Raw genomic sequence first — 12,352 nt, 5'->3', positions numbered from 1 at the left:
TTCTTAAGGTTTTCCTTCATTTACTGTTCCAAATTTTAAATTAATATACGGAATGTTTTGTAAAATATTGTTATAAATTCAGAGACTGATAGAACATCCGTAAATACATAAGACAATCTTCTCCTGTGTAGACTATGTCTCTGTTTCTTGTTTTGAAATACAAGGCATTAAAAATTATTTTATTTAAATCAAATTTGGCCATATCTTTGGTTGATTCGGGTTATTCTAAGTAGAAAACTAAAAAGACACACTTCTAACACTTGAGGTGTTGAAGTTTGCTATTTTGTTCAATTTACTGGATGTATTGTAAACGGGAAAAAAATTTACACGATTGTTTTTACAATCATAACAAATTGTAAATTCTCTCAAAATTTTAAACAGTAATGTATGAAATTTTTGTACATTATTTACTCCTCATGATTTTGTGATTTTTTTTTGTGTTTTCTGAATATACTGCATTAGAACTTCATCAGTGCAACTGTGGAAGGTAAGATTAACAGAATTTTCAGAAAACTTTGGTTTCTTCAATTTTTTATGTCATTATATTTGTTGCGTAGTTCAGTAGGAGGAAAACGTCATTTTAATAAATAATAGCAACATAAAAAACTGTTCCTAACAAACGCAAATTTCCTGAGAAGTCAATTTGCAAATAATAATGTTACATTTAATGTCTAAAAAATTGAATAAAAGCTCTGACAAGTTTGTTTTTACCTTAACAGATAAATTGACAAAGTTGAGTTGATTTTTGGAAACGGTACCTACATTTTCTGTGATTTCAAGAAGATTACCTTATTTGTGGGTAATTACATACAGTATAACGTGTATTTCTCTACACTAGACATCTAATCTTAAATAAATTATATACTCTAAAATATCGCTATGTAGCTAGCTAGTAATACCTATTAACAAAATCTGAAAGCTTTTCCTAAAATTTATATGCTCCAGTGGCGGAAATACAGGGTATCGGTGGCACATTTTCCTAAATAAAATAGTACGCCACTGCTTTACGGTAACAACCATGATATTTTCAGATTAGACTTTCAATATTCTACAAATTACTACTGTCTTATGTTTTTCGAAAAAATCCCGATTTTCGAGTAAAACTTAAAAAACCAACTGAAAACACTTTTACTTAAATGACATGACAAGCACTAATCATTCGGTTATTTATTCGAATAAAGAAATTAATAACATTAGTCATCATTTTAATGATTTTATTTAAATAAATGCTCAAAAATACCTCCATTTCCACGAACACAGGCCCGACATCTTTTTAGTAACGAAAATGTAATTTGTTCGAAATTTATTGTTGCTTGAATCTGATGAAAAGCATTATTTGTTCTTTCTTCTAACTGCTCAGAATGTCAAAGTCGCTATCGCAGCCCACTATGTAATTTTAAAAAGCATTATATTCGAATATCGAAGTGTGTCCTCAGTTCGGTTTTTAAATTTTACCCCAAAAACCAGGCTTTTTTTCGAAAAACATAAGAGAAGAAGATTTGTAGAAAATTGATAGATGAATCCGAAAATATCACGGTTGCTACCGTAAAGCAGTTTCGTACTGTTTTATTTAGAAAAATATGCCACCGATACCCTGTATCTGCGCCACTGGAGCAAGTAAATTGTAGGAAAAGCCCTCAGATTTTGGACAATGTTTACATAAATACATGTGCCCAATTTCAAATTATTTCACTTACTAGTTTTTAAATTATTTAAAAAAATAAAAAACATTTCTTGGAGTTTAACACCCTGTATCTTTTTAACAAAGCATCCTAGATAAAAACTTTATAGGAGTCTCCTTTTAAAATTCACCAAAGAATACGAAGTTTCATTTTAGGTCATCATTTGTGAATCACCCTGTATAGTGTATACATATCCAAAAATTTTCATCAGAAATTCTTGAATACTTAACGTCATAATATATGAAAAATTTATTAGCATATTTTTGGAGAAAATCCCTTAACGGTTTTTAAAAACTATATAGACATATAATGTCGTAGGTGGTTTAAAATTCTTATAAAGTTATACTGAACATTCAAAAGCGATATGTTGCTTATTGTTTTTAATTCCTTCTTAATTAATATTAAATTACCTGCAACATTACCTTATAATAAAAAATTGAGTCAGCGATAATAGCACTACTTTAGCTTTAGTTTTCTGAAAACGACGACTGGCGACTTTCTACAGAAACTTCTTGTTTGTGCGAGAAGTTCAGCCGATTCAAAATTTTAAAAGAAAAAATTTAAGAAAGTGCCTTGTTAAAAGGAGCAGAGATAAATAATCTACATCGCAACATCTATCTGCAAGTCTATTACTGAGTTGATGATTTAATTGGGAAAATTATCATTTATTAGAGCCAAATAAATAATTTATTTGTATTCGGCCAACTAAAAATTTATTCAGAGATAATAAACTATTTATTTATTAGAATGAAAGTAGAAAACATTTAATTCAAATTATTTAATTCTGCAAAGAAAAAGAAACTTTAGTCTAATGTTCTTAGGAGTGTTCTTAGTTAAACGGAAATGAAAACATTTGTGGCATTCTCTACATAATTTCCTAAACGGAGTCGTCACTGGTTCCACCTCTTTTTTAAATTCTACAATTTTTATGGTAATGTGCCCTAGTAGACGGTCGTTTTCTTCATACATCTCCCCAGTGAAAACTTAAGACGGAAGCCAACTGAAGAAGCTAATTTAGTCTAGACCATTCGACCTGTGCTGCTTGGCCATAACTAGAGCACATTTCCGTCTGTTCTAATCATCATGTTTTTTATTTTAAAGGACGCTTTGACCGAACAAAGATAGAGGAGAGATATAAAGGTAAAAAAGTAATGCTTTCCTGGCTGAAAAAAAATATCAGTTTTATCACTGGTAGTATTTTATTCAAGCTTTAAAAGATATATTGGCAGAAGAAAGACTACTTAAGGTGAAACAACGAAAAATACGATAATACGACGAATGGTAGCATTACAGTGGCCAGCAAATTTGTTATGTATAGTTTATAGCAAAAGTTTTACTTTTACCGTTGCCAGATCATATCCGAGACGTAATCATACGTCGCGTCTTGTGCAGGAAACTTAAAATGAGTCCTGTTCCCTATAATAACAATGGGGATTTCAACTTGAGAAAGAGAACCGTTAAAATTACATTTCTAAACTTTTAACTTCCTCAGAGCAATGTGATTCGGTTGCAAGGAAAGATATTATGTATTCCGCGAACGCATTTGGTAGTCTCAGCTTGGTTGCAGAAAGCTGGATATTGTTAGCTGAAATAAAATGTGGAAACTGTCATCTGTCACACGTACGTGGATAATAGGTAGTTTCTATTCATGCGTTACTAGAACAAGTAATTGCGAATAACACCAGCATTTACAAACATATGATAAGCGAAAAATGATATTCCATAGAAACATCCGCTAACATTTTGTCAGAGTAAGCTAAATGATCTTATTTGTAACCTCTGCTCACCAAAAAAGGGAGGTGAATATTTTGCTGAAGAACTGAAAAAGAAAATTCTTCCATCTGAAGTAACCAAAACATTTTTGCATCGATCACGCGAAACAATTTCTCGAAAATATATTCATTCAGACGAATGAAAAATTCCTTATATGAAAGTTGCACCCCTGAGGCGATATACCCTCTTAAAGGAGGGGATTGAAATTCACATTTTACTTTTTTTCTTTAACATGAAGAATGCTAGAGACACAAAACTTGGTATGAGCATCCTACTAATAAAGAGACAACTTTTCAATATTTGTTCGAGCATTGGCGTATTTTATGGCCCCATTGCAATATTTTATTAGAAATTTTTTATATGAAGCATATTATTTATTTAAAAATATTTATTGGGAAGACTGATTTATTGCGCAACTTTTTTACCTCTTGTATTTTTTCGATAAAACCGATAGTTTTCTAGTAAAAAAATTAGTCGCGTCATCGCTCACTAAAGGGGTAATTGCGAAAATTTGTAAAAATAAAGTAGGCGGAACAAATAAATTGTTATTTATCATATTAATAAATTGACACTTTCTGTCAATAAGCTGGTAATTTAATAATAACATTAAGAATAATTTGTTATTAATTAATGAAAAATGTTTGGTAACATGACTATGGGACATGTATTAGGTAAAGTTATTTATCTGAAATAAAATTTAATACAAACGAAAAACACGAAATGCAAAATTAAATTTAAATAATATTCTCGAAATAATTTCCATTTTGCTGCAAGCATAACCTAATACGTCTGTTGAAGTTATAACGCACTCGCACAAACAGTTCTTGGTTATTGCGAAGGTCATCTGCTGCCTGAAATATTCTTAAGCGTAGTTCTTCTAAGGAGGCAACAAAAGTGGCATAAACAATACTTTTTATGTGTCCCCTCAAAAAGAAATCCATAAGCTTTAGGTCAGGTGAACGTGCAAGCTAACAAACAGTGGCATCACGACCACGACCAATCCAGCGATTGGGGCAATTTAAATTTAACCAATCTCTAACGGCAAGTGTACTATGTGCAGGCGCCCCATCGTACATATACCACATCACCTGACGTGTAGCAAGGGGTACATCCTCAAGTAATGTTGGAATATTTTCGTTCAAAAATCTAAGATACTTGGCCGCTTCAAGCCTGTGTGGAAGAATAAAAGGACCTATTAGAGTATTTCCTACAATTCCCATCCAAACGTTTAAACTAAAATTATGTTGACATCTTGAAACAAATATTTCATGAGTATTTTCTTCTGACCATGAATGAACATTATGAAGATTTACTGCACATACTCTAGGAAAATTTGCTTCATCGGTGAAAAGTATATTCATTAGGAAATTTAAGTCATGCCTAGAAATGTACCATTGACAAAAATCCACGCGGTTAGGTAAATCAAGGGCATTCAATTCTTGCACGGGTTGATGGTGAAAAGGGTATAAAAGATTTTCATGAGCTACATTCCACACTAGACTGTGAGAAACTTGCAGTTGCCTGGACACCTGTCTTGTGCTTGTACCACAGTCTCGTTATAGATGTTCCAATATAGCTTCCTCAGTTTCAACAGTTCGGACATTACGCCTTCTTCCGGCACCCTCACGATTGGGCTGAATTTTACCAGTTTCACGAAGCCTTCTTTCCACCGAGGCCAATGTTTGTCTATGAGGAATCGGACAGTTTGGATATCTCTGGTGGTATAATCTTACTGCAGCGTTACTATTTTTTCTGGATTCGAAAAACACTTGTCGACATATTCGTCATTGGTATAAATATTATATGCCATAATTATTCTGATAATAAATTAATCAATTGGTACTAATTATTGGTTGACAGAAAGTGTCAATTTATTAATATGATAAATAACAATCCATTATATGACATCCGCCTACTTTGTTTTTCCAAATTTTCGCAATTACCCCTTTCGTTAACGATGACGCATCTAATTTTTTTACTAGAAAACTATCGGTTTTATCGAAAAATTACAAGAGGTAAAAAGGTTGCGGAATAAATCAGTCTTTCCAATAAATATTTTTAAATAAATAATTTGCTTCATGTAAAAAATTTCTAATAAAATATTGCAATGGGATTGGCTGTTTCACTACTTTATAAAATACGCCAATGATCGAACAAATATTGAAAAGTTGTCTCTTTATTAGTAAGATGCTCATACCAAGTTTCGTGTCTCTAGCATTCCTCATGTTAAATAAAAAAATTAAAATGTGAATTTCAATCCCCTCCTTTAAGAGGGTATATCGCCTCAGGGGTGCAACTTTCATATAAGGTATTTTTACTTCAATCTTCTTATTTTTGGCTCTACATTCACTGGTACCATTTTTGCTACTTCATTTAAAAACACGCTGCATAAACCCGTTAGTTTTTCAATCGAAACAAAAATTTAACGTATCAGTGGATAAAGAATGAAAATGCCTTTATAAGATAAATATTACTCAACACTATGCTAATTAAAAATTGTCCCCTATAAAAAAAATGTGTGTGTTACAAATTTTGTAGTCGTCAAAAATCCGTGTTCTTACGTGAAATGTATTGACAATGAACTAACAGATACAGAAAGCACTTCTGATATCTTACCTGAGTTTTAAAATAAACCAGTGTGTTTACTTTGGATAGGGATGTAAGCATGACCATCACCCCAATATAAACCATTGTTCGTAAGACCGACGTAGATCGACGCAGTTCGATGCGGGTAGTAGAGGGTTCCAGTCGTTCAATAAAACTCGGGAATTGTATGACGGTGCGAAGCTGCCGCTCTTATATGGGCACATTCATACAAAGTCAACGTTTATTACGACGAGATGGATGCCTGCTGCCAGCATCAAGTTCACTTTCATTTGGATTCTATACAGGGTGACTAAGCGGCATCATTTCTGGGGCGTAGTCTTCTAAAAATAGTGGAAAATTTTGTTTGGCAAACGAATTATTTTGTAATTATATTTTTTTAAATCTAAAATAGCTGAGGTATAAGAAATCGGACTAAATCGATGATACACTGTAAATAAATTGGTCTGAGTGAAAGCAAAAAGGTCCTGAGTGAATCCATTCAGTGAAATTATTGAATACATTTTCAGTCAATTCAGCCCATTCAGCAATTTCTTATTTGCTTAACGGAAAGATATTGAAATTTTAAGGTTCCCTGCAAAAAATTTTATATCGCCTACAAGTCATCCAAAAAAAATCATAAACTGATACGCTGAGTATCCGCTAAACCGGAGAGTGACGTCACTGCATGGGAAACTGACGCCGTATGCTAGCGTGTGTCAGTCAGTCGGGTTGTCGGGTTTTAGTTGCCTGTTAAGTTTCGATTGAGTACGTTAAGATACCGAATTTTGTTAGCAATATGGAAGACACAGAACAGAAAAAAATTACAAATATTGTATTGTTCCCCGATGTGAGAGCACTAGTGTGAAGACGCCTAAGAAAATAATAATGTCCCCGTAATTCTGTCGCATGGATCTAAAATCTATAGTCTATTAGTCTCCACTTTGATTTGTTTCTTTTAATATATTTTATTTGAAAAGTGACTTATTTTGAAAGCGACAAAACTACCCTGTGTAATTTAGGTATTTAATAAATACGCTTGTATCCTCTAGAAACACTACAGACTTGTGTTTTCTATTGTTAATTTTTTTGTGAATATTATACAAATACTTATAGATACTAAATATTGATATAAAAATACATAATAAATTATTATGTGTAATTTGGGTGATTGGTAGCGGTGTATTTATTATTTTGATATTTATTTATTTATTTTTATTATATTATAATTATTATTTAATTTGGTGATTAATTTTGTTTCTGGTGTGTAAATTTTGTGTGTGTATAAGAATTAATTATCCGTTTGGGCGCCTTTTTTATGTAAAATGTCATTTGGGTGTATTTATATCTAATTTTCCATTGAGTGTAGGTTCTGATAAGAAATTTTAATAATAATAATGACAAACATAGACGAACTAGACTTTCTTACCTTATCATTGCTAACATCGCCTCCGGCAGCTTTACTTTGTATAAATAATGTTCACAGTGTAGACAGGATTTTATTAGTGTAGATAGGAATGTTCATTTTCTACACTGTCCCTCAAGAAAAAACACTTTATTTTATCAATAGCATGAGTCCTTACCTCATAGGGGCGGTTCTATGCTCTTTTAATTAACCTTTACTATTTAATTTTGGGTAAGAAACATTGAATAAAAGCAAAATTGGAAATATTTACACAAGATGACATTTATTACTTATTTATCTTTCAATTTCGAACAATATTTTTATGAACACAGAAACTAGAATATTTTTTTTATATACTTTTACATGAATAATTGTCTGAGAAATGCCTTATTCTACCTATCATAATTGAGAAAATGTTTGGTTAACCAATTATCATTATTTTAAACGTTTTTCAAACAAATTAACTTATACTACGAACATTTGAAATTAAACTAATACTTAAATTATAGAATGTTCAAAAATGTCAATTTAAACTTTAATCACTGACATTGTTTATAGTTTGTAACGGGTTTTGTATTTCACAAATAGCTTTTATAGTTCGAATTTGCAACACTTTATGGCATGGAGAAAACTCTTATGCAACTGGACTTACTTGGTTTCGTTCTGGCTGGCAATTTGCGGTCGTCTCTATAACCTCACTTTATTGTTGTCGTTTTCTGCTATTCTCGGGCGTTGAGGATGGCTGTTGGGTCTGTGTAGAGTGCTTCCTGGTGTTTTTGATGTTGTTTGGGGAGCCACAGGACAACATGCACCCCTCACCAGTCTCTAGAATCTCCTTCCGCCTCTCTCTCAGCTTGTTGACTTCTCTCGATGTTTTTTTGTTTTTCCGGTACCAGGTAAATTCACTGATTTGTTCTTTCGCCATTGGTTGCTCGTATCCCTGTTATCATTTTCTAACTGCGCAATTTCTCCAGCATGTTGCGATGAATTTGATTTTAATTAACTTACGGCGTAATTTATATTTTATAACTGCGTAGTAGATTTTATACGTCTTAATACTAATTTACAAGAAATTTTTATATGATATTTTGCATGACAAATTTTTTATAAGAAACTTCTAGCCTATGTGTTTCTGATGTTATAATATTTGAACTTTCTTTTGTACTAGATTATTTAACATTAATTTACTCATAAAATCTCTAAATTGGCCCTTCTTGTGACATTGTCTTTTACTTTAATGCTTCTACTTCGTACCCAAAATTTATTTTCTTGACATGCTTATCATTAAAACGTATTATTTAAAATTTGACTGATAATGTTTTAGGTTTATATGAAATAACTATGAAATGAGCTTTTTATTTTACTTTAAAAGTACTTTGTCTTTATTTTATTCTACATTATAATTTCATGAAAATTTTCCATGCTATTTCTCGGTGTTGTGTCTTGAGATACAGTGTGTTCATTTCAAAATATTATATTGTTAATATATTTATAAGATATTAGGTAGATTATATGTAGTTTCCATGGGGTTAAAAATAGTAATAACAATTTTGTATTTGATTTGGTAAATCTTTGAAACCTGTGACAGAAACGGTTTCGTCCAATTAAACGCAAAATCCTTATTCTTATTTACTATTCTTATTGTACAAAAACGTCAAAATTTTCGCTATAAACGTGCTTTAGAGAAGCTTTACGCGTTGTTGAAACGTAATGTTTGCATTTTCACTCCTCTCATCTCATCATCTCATGACTGATAAAGTCGTGGTTTTTATGAAAAAAAAAAATCCATAACCATTAACAAACCTACTTCTGGCAAAATAGAAGAATCTATTTAATATGCACAAACGCTAAAACATGCTGTAGATGCAGAAACTTATCAAGTAGCGCCAAACCGGCTGACCGTCCCATGCGGTGACGTCATTGCATTGCCACGGTTAAGACAGATATTCGCATTTTAAAAATCATATAGCTTGAAAACCGCTCAACAGATTGAGTTGAAATTTTCAGGATTGCCTAATCATGAGCAGTACATTGTGTATACAAAATAAGAACGTTTTTGAAAATTTACTGATTAACCCCATTGTACACTTTTTCATATACCTATTTGAACTATAACTGATAGTTTCACTCATAAAATTTTAGTTGTAGTCAATCGGGTATGGACAGAAACTGATACATTATTCAGTGTAATTGAGTGAAATTAAGTCCAACTTTTCTTAGTGTAGCAACTCATTTTTTAATTTTCTAGAGAGTGTTGCTCCAAAAAATTAACAAGTGTAAGCTCGGTATATGACGTTGTTGTATTTAAAATCTTAATTATAGCAAATTTTATACTTATTTTAAATATAAAAGATAGTATTTCGAAAATGGTGTTAATTTCGAACAAAATGAAAAAGACCTTTTTGAAATATAATCAGAAATCAAATGGAAATAGTCAATGGCACTGAGGAAATTCTGAGGCTTTTTGTGGGTATGTACGTCCCCAGCTTCTGCGCCACCGTTTTCATCTAAAAAATATTTGCTTATGCAAATGTTATATTTTTTAAAAATTTTAATTGAAAATGCCGTTTGTCCGGTTTATAAAAAAGCGAAAAAGCAGAAATATCCACTTTTAGGCCGATTGCTATAATTTGAAACTTCTGCAAAATCCTGGAAAGTTATAGGATAATATCTACTTCGGTGTTGGGAACGAACCAAATATATCACGTGGATATCAAAATGGATTCATGAAAGAATATTTACACCAATTGACTTTAGATGACTCAGTTTCTTTAGGCCTGCAGGCATAAACTGATGTAATATATACGAATTTTTCAAAAATTTCGATAGAATCCTCTAACTCCTTCCGGTGTACCTCAGGGTTCCGTTCTGGGGACATAACTGATGTATTAGATGTACCTTGATTGCTTTATGCTGATGACTTGAAAATGTTCACCGCTGTCAAAACCTTAGACCAATTACCAATTTATCTGAATAGTGCATAGAATCATAGAAAATACATTACCGGTCAATACTGCGAAGTGTAATTCCGTGATCTCGGCGCTATCGTCGATCCGAAAACAGGAAAAAGAAATTCCAAGAAAGTCAGGTAGCAATTTCGCATATAGTCTCATCGAATCCAAGCGATGCATACACGTTATCCAACTGATAACTGAAGAAGAGAAAAAGGGTAAGAGCCAGTGGCGGTTTTACCTTAAGAGCTGCGGAGCTGCAGAACACAAAATTTTATGTATTTAATCATATTAAATATCAACAAAATATTTAAAGAATCCAAATGTACTCGCGCTAAAATAAATCTAGGAGCTTATATTATTATTTATTGTGACGCGAGCTACGCTCCTTAATATATGCAACCTCATATACAAAATGTGTGCACAGCGAACAATTAACGTGACCCAGTACACGAAGATAGGGGCTTTTGTGGCTGCAACAGCGCCAGCCACTGCTGCAGTAAATGCAGTAATATTTCGTACGTGGTATGTGGTGGTTTATTTTTGCGAGCGGCACGTGTGAATATTTTCGTTTGGGATACGGATACGTTCTACGGATATTATAGTTATTAAAATGAATGGCGTTTCGTTTAAAAAAAAAACATTATTTGGTTCTCTGCCTTATGAGGATAAACTAAAAATAAAAGAATTAAGTGGGCCAACACCACAATTAAATTTTGAAGTTAGTGGAACAAGCCGAAGTAAAAGTTATAAAGGACAATTTAACAATAATATATACACAAAAGCAAAGTGGGTGTGCGGGTGTGATATAAAAAATACAATGTTTTGTTTTCCGTGCTTACTTTTCAGTGGGGATAAAGCATGGACAATATACAGTGTGAAAGATTTAAGTCATTAAGTCTTTAGGTAAAATAAACATAAGAGGTCAGTTAGATTCTGCATATTGGGATAATATACGGAAACACAATGAACAGGTAACAAAAAATCGTTATGTATTATCTAAAATCATAGATTGCATAAAATTTTGCGGAGCTTTCGAAATAGCACTTCGCATTTCGGGGACACGACGATACAGAAAATTCGGACAACCCTGATGTGTTTCGTGGACTCATAAATTTTAGTACAGATCTTGACGACATATTAAAAGAACATCTAGCCACATGGGTACGATCGGGATTTTCTGTGATTGTACCGGGAATTAGCTGTATGCATATTTCGGATTTGCACGTATAACTCCCGGAATATAATATAATGTACATATATATAAAAAAAGATAAAGAAAAAATCATAACACGGCGAGGAAAATTAAAATTCGTTGAATCGTTGGTAAATTTCACAAACGATTTTTTTGTTTATAAACAATATTCAATAATTTCATAAAATATATTTAGTTTATTCCAATTTATTTATACAGTCAGTAGGTAATTCGTGAATAGATATTTCAAAATGGTATGAATTTCAAAAATCATTCATGTGAAAATCTGTGTTTTTTTATAAATGCATTGTTCCTTGAAATTCAGAAGTGCCAGGAAAACGCGTGACCTTGAAAATTTTAAAATTTTTCGCCTGCGGCGCCATTTAGAGACTCCGGGCACTTAATATCCCGGAATTCAATTCAACAACTGTAACAACCCTAAGCAGAACACATTCAATCAATGTTCACGCGCCGCCACTGGTAAGAGCAGTGTGCATTTTCTATTGGCATATTCTTTTAACGCCAATAAACAACTTACAAACGAAATATTCCATGTTGAAGACAAATTTTCAAAGAAACATCGGTACCTATCTCAAATTATGATAAATTAATTACCTCTTGAAAATTCCTTCCTTAACCCACAAACCAACAAAAGGTTATTAATGAATACTGCAAGCAATTTTTGCAGAAGGCGCCTAACAGAACACATCTTACAATTAGGGTGAATAGTTGTTTAATTTCGATTATCTTTTTATAGATTGGA

The 12,352-nt window shown here is 32.3% G+C and overlaps 1 protein-coding gene across 2 annotated transcripts in view; it reads left to right on the top strand.

The window, feature by feature from the left end:
- Positions 1 to 12,352, top strand: part of LOC108906859 — a 267,026-nt gene that overhangs the window by 207,233 nt on the left and 47,441 nt on the right. The gene's annotated exons all lie outside the window — the stretch shown is intronic.

This window comes from Anoplophora glabripennis, unplaced genomic scaffold (assembly GCF_000390285.2).
Source record: "Anoplophora glabripennis isolate ALB-LARVAE unplaced genomic scaffold, Agla_2.0 scaffold260, whole genome shotgun sequence".
In the NCBI taxonomy this organism is placed as follows: Eukaryota; Metazoa; Arthropoda; class Insecta; order Coleoptera; family Cerambycidae; genus Anoplophora; species Anoplophora glabripennis.
The sequence above is the reverse complement of the archived record's forward strand: the minus strand, read 5'-3'. Positions and strand labels throughout refer to the sequence as shown.